The following is a 6,234-nucleotide window of genomic DNA, read 5'->3' on the forward strand; positions in this document are numbered from 1 at the left end:
GGCCCCGGGAGAACCGGGAGGGGGGCGGCCCGGGGGGGGTGTGCAGGGAGCACTGCGGGGGGAAACGGCAGCTCGGGGGCGGCACCGGGGGGCGGGCGGGGGGAGCACTGGGGGGGGTTGCAGAAAGAACCGGGGAGGGAAGAGACCGGGGTGGGGGGGGCACCGGGAGCACCGGGCGGGGGAGAGACCGGGAGGGACCGGGAGCGGAGAGACTCATCTCGGGGGGGTACCGGGGGTCGGGGTGCAGGGAGCGCCGGGGGACCCTGGGGGGTTAGATCGGGGGCAGCAGCGGGGAGGGGGAGAGCCCGGGGGGCACCGGCAGCACTGGGGGGGCGGGGAGAACCGGGGGGTGCGGGGAGAACCGGGGGGAGCGGAGAGAACCGGGGGGGTGCGGGGAGAACCGGGGGGGTGCGGGGAGAACCGGGGGGAGCGGGGAGAACCGGGGGGTGCAGGGAGAACCGGGGGGGTGCGGGGAGAACCGGGGGGGTGCGGGGAGAACCGGGGGGTGCAGGGAGAACCGGCGGGTGCGGGGAGAACCGGGGGGGTGCGGGGAGAACCGGGGGGAGCGGGGAGAACCGGGGGGGTGCGGGGAGAACCGGGGGGAGCGGGGAGAACCGGGGGGAGCGGGGAGAACCGGGGGGGTGCGGAGAGAACCGGGGGGAGCGGCCGCTCGGAGGCAGCACCGGGGGGGCCGTGGGGGGAGCACTGGGGGTCGCAGAGAGAACCGGGGAGGGAAGAGACCCGGGGGAACACCGGGAGGGGGGGAGAGTCATTTCGGGGGGGGCACCGGGGTACCGGGGGTCGGGGTGCAGGGAGCACCGGGGTGGGGAGAGACCAGGGGGGCAGCGGGAGCACCGGGCGGGGGACCCGGGGACCGGAGTGGGGACAGCGGGGGGACAGCGGGGGACTGGGGCGGGGAGCGGAGGGGGCAGAGCGGGGGGAGGAAAGGCTGGGGGCGGCCCCGGGAGCACCGGGAGCGGAGAGACCGGGGGGCATGGGGAGCACTGGGGGGGCGGGAGACCGGGGGGGTTGCGGGGAGCAGCGGGAGGGGGGAGACCGGGGGGGGGCACCGGGGGGCCAAAGGGGAAGCGGGGGGGGTGCAGGGAGCAGCGGGAGCGGAGAGACTGGGGGGGCATCGGGAGCAGGGGGCGGGACCGGGGGGGGAGGCCCGGACTGGCAGCTCGGGGGTGGCACCGGGAGAGCGAGCGGGGGGAGACCGGGGGGGCGGAGAGGCTGGGGGCGGCCCCGCGAGCACCGGGGGGCGAGGGGACCCCCTGGGGAGGTGGGACAGGCTGGGGGCGGCCCCGGGAGCACCGGGTGGGGGGAAAGCCCGGGGGGTCACCGGGAGGCGGAGTGGGAGACAGATGCACCCAGGGGTTGTGCTTGCACAGACACCCCCCCGTGCACCCCCCTGCACCCCCAGACTGCCTGTGCACACGGACAGGGGTGTGCGCTGCCTGCACACGCACCCCCTGCCTGCACACGGGCACGGGCGCACACACACGGGTGCACACGCGTGTCCTTCGCCTGCACACACACGTCCCCACGTGCACACGGGTGCACACGCGTGTCCTTCGCCTGCACACACACGTCCCCACGTGCACACGGGTGCACACGCGTGTCCTTCGCCTGCACACACACAGGTGCATACACACGTCCCTCACCTGCACGCAGACACAGGTGTGCACACCCTGGTGCACACGTACAGGTGCACACACGTCCCCTGCCTGCACACACATGTCCGCCACCTGCACACAGACACGGGTGCACACACACAGGTGCACACGTGTGTCCTTCGCCTGCACACAGACACGGGTGGACACGCATGTGTGCACACATCCCCGCCTGCACACTCATGTCCCTCCCTGCACACACACTCGGGTGCACACACACGGGTGCACGCACAGGTGCGCACGCGTCCCTGCCTGCACACACGTGGGTGCACACACCCCCAGACACACTCACCCCATCCTGCCCGGCACCCCAGCGTCACCCCAGGGCCCCCTTCTCCCCAGTTTCAAAGGCTTTCCTTTGCAAGCGGGATGGAGGGGCCGGGATGCCGATGGTGCAGGAGCGGGACCCTCGCCCTGATCCCGTGCTCGGTGGCTGCGCTGCCACCGTCTCCCCGTGCAGCCACCAGCATTGTCCCCGTGGTGTGACCAGGGACATGGCAGGTCCCTGCTGAGCGGGTTCCTGCCGAGCATGACCCCCTGTGTGACCACGAGCATCATCCCTCTCGTGTCATTTGGGACATAGGTGATTGGTGCCTGGTGACCACAGTCCCCTGTGCAGCCACGAGCATCGTCCCCTTAGCATGACTGGGGACACAGGTGATCAGTGCCCGGTGAGCAGGTCCCCTGCACAGCCACGAGCATCATCCCTCTGCTGTGACCAGGGACACAGTGGGTTGGTGGCTAGTGACCATGTCCCCTTGTGCAGCCACAAGCATCGTCCCCCTGGTGTGCTTGGGGACACAGAGCCCCTTCCCAGGATGTGGTGACAAGGGGCATGGGGGTGTCACTGTGCTCTGTCCGTGCGGACCTCTGGGCTCCCCGACCCTGACATGGAAAAACGAACCAAGCGGGACTTGGATGGTCCCGTGGAAAACCCCCCCCCGGGAACCTCAGTGGGTGACAGCAGGGCTGGGGACAAGGTGGGTGCCCGGCCACGGGAGCTCCAGCCGCTGGGCTTTGCTGTGGCTGGTGCAGGGGGACCTGTCCCCTCCTGTCCCCCCAGCCCTTCCCGACACCCCCGTGGGAGAACAGGAGCTGAGGGGAGACCTTCTGATCTCTGAGCTGCCTGAAAGGAGCTTGGAGCCAGGGGGGGTCGGGCTCTGCTCCCCAGGAACAAGCGCCAGGACCAGAGGAAACGGCCTCAAGTTGCGCCAGGGGAGGTTGAGGTTGGATCTGGGGAACAATTTCTTCCCCAAAGGGCTGTGGGGCATTGGAACAGGCTGCCCAGGGCAGTGCTGGAGTCACCATCCCTGGAGGGGTTGGACAGACGGACATGAGGTTCTCAGGACATGGGGCAATGCCAGGGCTGGGGAGCGGTTGGACTTGATCTTGAGGAGCTTTTCCAACCCAAATGATTGTGATTCTGTGGCGCAGGGTGATCCTGTCCCCTTGTCCCCCCAGCCCTTCCCAACACCCCCATGTCTGCTCCACCCTCAAAACCTGTTTTTCCCCCACCCTGTCCCCAGGTCCCAGCACCCCCAGCCTTTCCTGCCCTGGGCAGACACCCAGGTCCCCAGGCAGGGCCCAGCGTGGGTGCAGCACCCAAAATTGGGCAGGTGGATCTGCGGGCACAGAAACCCTGCTGGGGAACTGGGGGAACTGGGGCAACTGGGGAGATGAGCTGGGGGAGCTGGGAGAGCTGGGCTGGGGAACTGGGGAGCTGGGCTGGGGAACTGGGGGAACTGGGGAGATGAGCTGGGAGAACTGGGATGGGGGAACTGGGGAGCTGGGCTGGGGAACTGGGGAGATGAACTGGGGGAACTGGGGGAACTGAGGAGATGAGCTGGGAGAACTGGGGAGCTGGTCTGGGGGAATTGGGCTGGAGCAACTGGGAGTGGGGAACTGGGGAGCTGTAGGAACTGGGATGGGGAAGTGGGATGGGGAACTGCAGAGCTGGGCTGGGGGAAATGGGGGAACTGGGGAGATGAGCTGGGGGAAGTGGGAGAACTGGGGAGATGAGCTGGGGGAACTGTGGTGTGCAAGCTGGGAGAGCCAGGGCAGCTGGGCTGGGAAACTGGGGGAGCTGGGAAAGCTGGGCTGGGGAACTGGGCTGGAGGAGCTCGGGAACTGGGGGAACTGGGGGAGGTGGGATGGGTGAGAAGGGGGAACTGGGGAGCTGGACTGGGGGAACTGGGCTGGGGAACTGGGATTGGGGAACTGGGGGAGCTGCAGGAACTGGGCTGAGGGAACTGGGGAGCTGGGCTGGGAGAACTGGGATGGGGCAACTGGGGAACTGGGCTGGGGGAGCTGATGGAACTGGGAGAACTGGGCTGATGGACTGGGGGGAACTGGGCCTGGGGAGCTGGAGAACTGGGGGAACTGGGGAACTGGGCTGTTGGAGTGGGGGAACTGGGGGAACTGGGTGGATGGAGGTGGGGAACTGGGCTGATGGACTGGGGGGAACTGGGCTGGGGGAGCTGGAGAACTGGGGGAACTGGGCTGATGGAGTGGGGGAATTGGGAGAACTGGGCTGAGGAGGGAACTGGAAGAACTGGGCTGCTCGTACCACTGGCAGCTCCCGCGTCCCAACCCCAACCAGCCCAAACTGGGCACTGGGGGCAGAAACCCCCATTTCTGGCTGCTCCCAGTACCGGCCAGTGGTAACTGGGAGGGGAACCAGGGGACCAGCCCCCCTCCTCCCCACGGCCATAAACTCCCCATTCACCCCAAAACCCTGTCCCTTCTCCCGTCTATCACCCCCTGCCCCCCCCAATTTATTTCTCAATAAACCCGATTTTATTTTTTTTTTTACCAACTCCTCGCTTATATTTCTTTTTCTTGCTAAAACGCAACTTATTAGCGACCCAGTTTCAACACCCCGGGCGCTGTTGGGGCCAATTAAAGCGCCCAAGTGATGGCGCAGAACATCGAACCGTGCAAACGGCCGCTGCAATAATTAAGAAATTGGAGTGAAAAAGGCCTCTGGGCAGCTTCCCCCTGCACGCGGCGCCGTTTAATATAATTTTCTTCACCAAATAACGAAGCAGAAACGCCTGTTTTCCTCATGCGGCTCTAAATACATGTGAGAGACGGGGGGAGAATTCCTCCGGCTCTGAAATATTGATGGAGCTGGAAGAAATGGGAGACGCAGGCAGCGAGCAGCAGCGCTCCTGGAGGTGCCAAATCGAGCGCAAAAAGCATTTCTGGCCACTGCGCCATCATTTAAACGAGCATTTCTTTGCCTTTGCGGTGAGCCCTTCTCCCCACGCGCCGTTTGCCTTTCGTTTTATCCCTAAAATACACAATTCTACGTTATGTTTTTTTCTCTCAAGCGTCCGGTTATGTGTATTTTTATCATCTACCGAGGAGCTTTTCTTGCGTAGGGCAGTGATTTACTGCTTGTGTGGCGCTGGGGAGGGGCCCGGGGGCCTTTTTGGGGTATTTTGATGCTTTTTTGGGGGGATGGAGGTGTCCAAGGGTGGAGATCTGAGGTGGATCTGTCCCAAATCCCATATCGGCAACACAGAACGCACCTGGGCATGCAAATCCACTTGGATACTGTGCAAATCCCCCTTGTTGGTGTGCAAATCCCCCTGGTTGCTGTACAAATCCACCTGGATACTGTGCAAATCCCCCTTGTTGCTGTGCAAATCGCCCTGGTTAGTGTGCAAATCCCCCTTTATTGCTGTGCAAATTCACCTTCTTGGTGTGCAAATCCCCCTTGTTGGTGTGCAAATCTTCCTGGCTGTTGTGCAAATCCCCCTTGTTGATCTGCAAATCCCCCTGGTTAGTGTGCAAATCTCCCTTTATTGCTGTGCAAATCTCCCTTTATTGCTGTGCAAATCCCCCTGGTTACTGTGCAAATTCACCTTCTTGGTATGCAAATCCTCCTTGTCGATGTGCAAATCCCCCTTGTTGTTGTGTTGTGGGGCCTGGTTACTGTGCAAATCCCCCTTGTTGCTGTGCAAATCCCACTTTATTGCTGTGCAAATCCCCCTGGTTAGTGTGCAAATCCCCCTGTATTGTTGTGCAGATCCCCCTGGTTAGTGTGCAAATCCCTCACGGTTGGGGAACACACATGTGTGTGTTCGCGCACACATGTCTGCACTCTGTGTCCATGCACGTATGCGGGTGCACGAGTGTGTTTGCACGAGCGCATGTGCACGAGCGTGTTTGCACGAGCGTGTTTGCACGAGTGCGTGTGCACGAGCGTGTTTGCACGAGCGTGTTTGCACGAGTGCGTGTGCACGAGCGTGTTTGCACGAGTGTGTTTGCGCGAGTCTGTTTGCACGCCTATGTGCGCACGCGCATTGAGGCCCACGCGGGTCTCGAACCCGCGGCCCCGCCTCTTCCCCGCCGCCAACCCCACGCTGCCCCGCCATGCCCCGCGCGGCGCCGCCGTTCCGCGGCGCCTCCTGGGAGTTGTAGTCCAGGGCGGCGGCAGCAGCGCGGCGAGGCGCTCCGCGAGGACTACATCTCCCAGCAGCCCTTGCGCGCACCCCCCGCGCCGCCGCACTGCCCGCGCCGGGTTGCCGGCGGCCGCCATCTTGATTCCCCGGCC

This window comes from Caloenas nicobarica, chromosome 1, assembly GCF_036013445.1.
Source record: "Caloenas nicobarica isolate bCalNic1 chromosome 1, bCalNic1.hap1, whole genome shotgun sequence".
NCBI classification, from domain to species: Eukaryota; Metazoa; Chordata; class Aves; order Columbiformes; family Columbidae; genus Caloenas; species Caloenas nicobarica.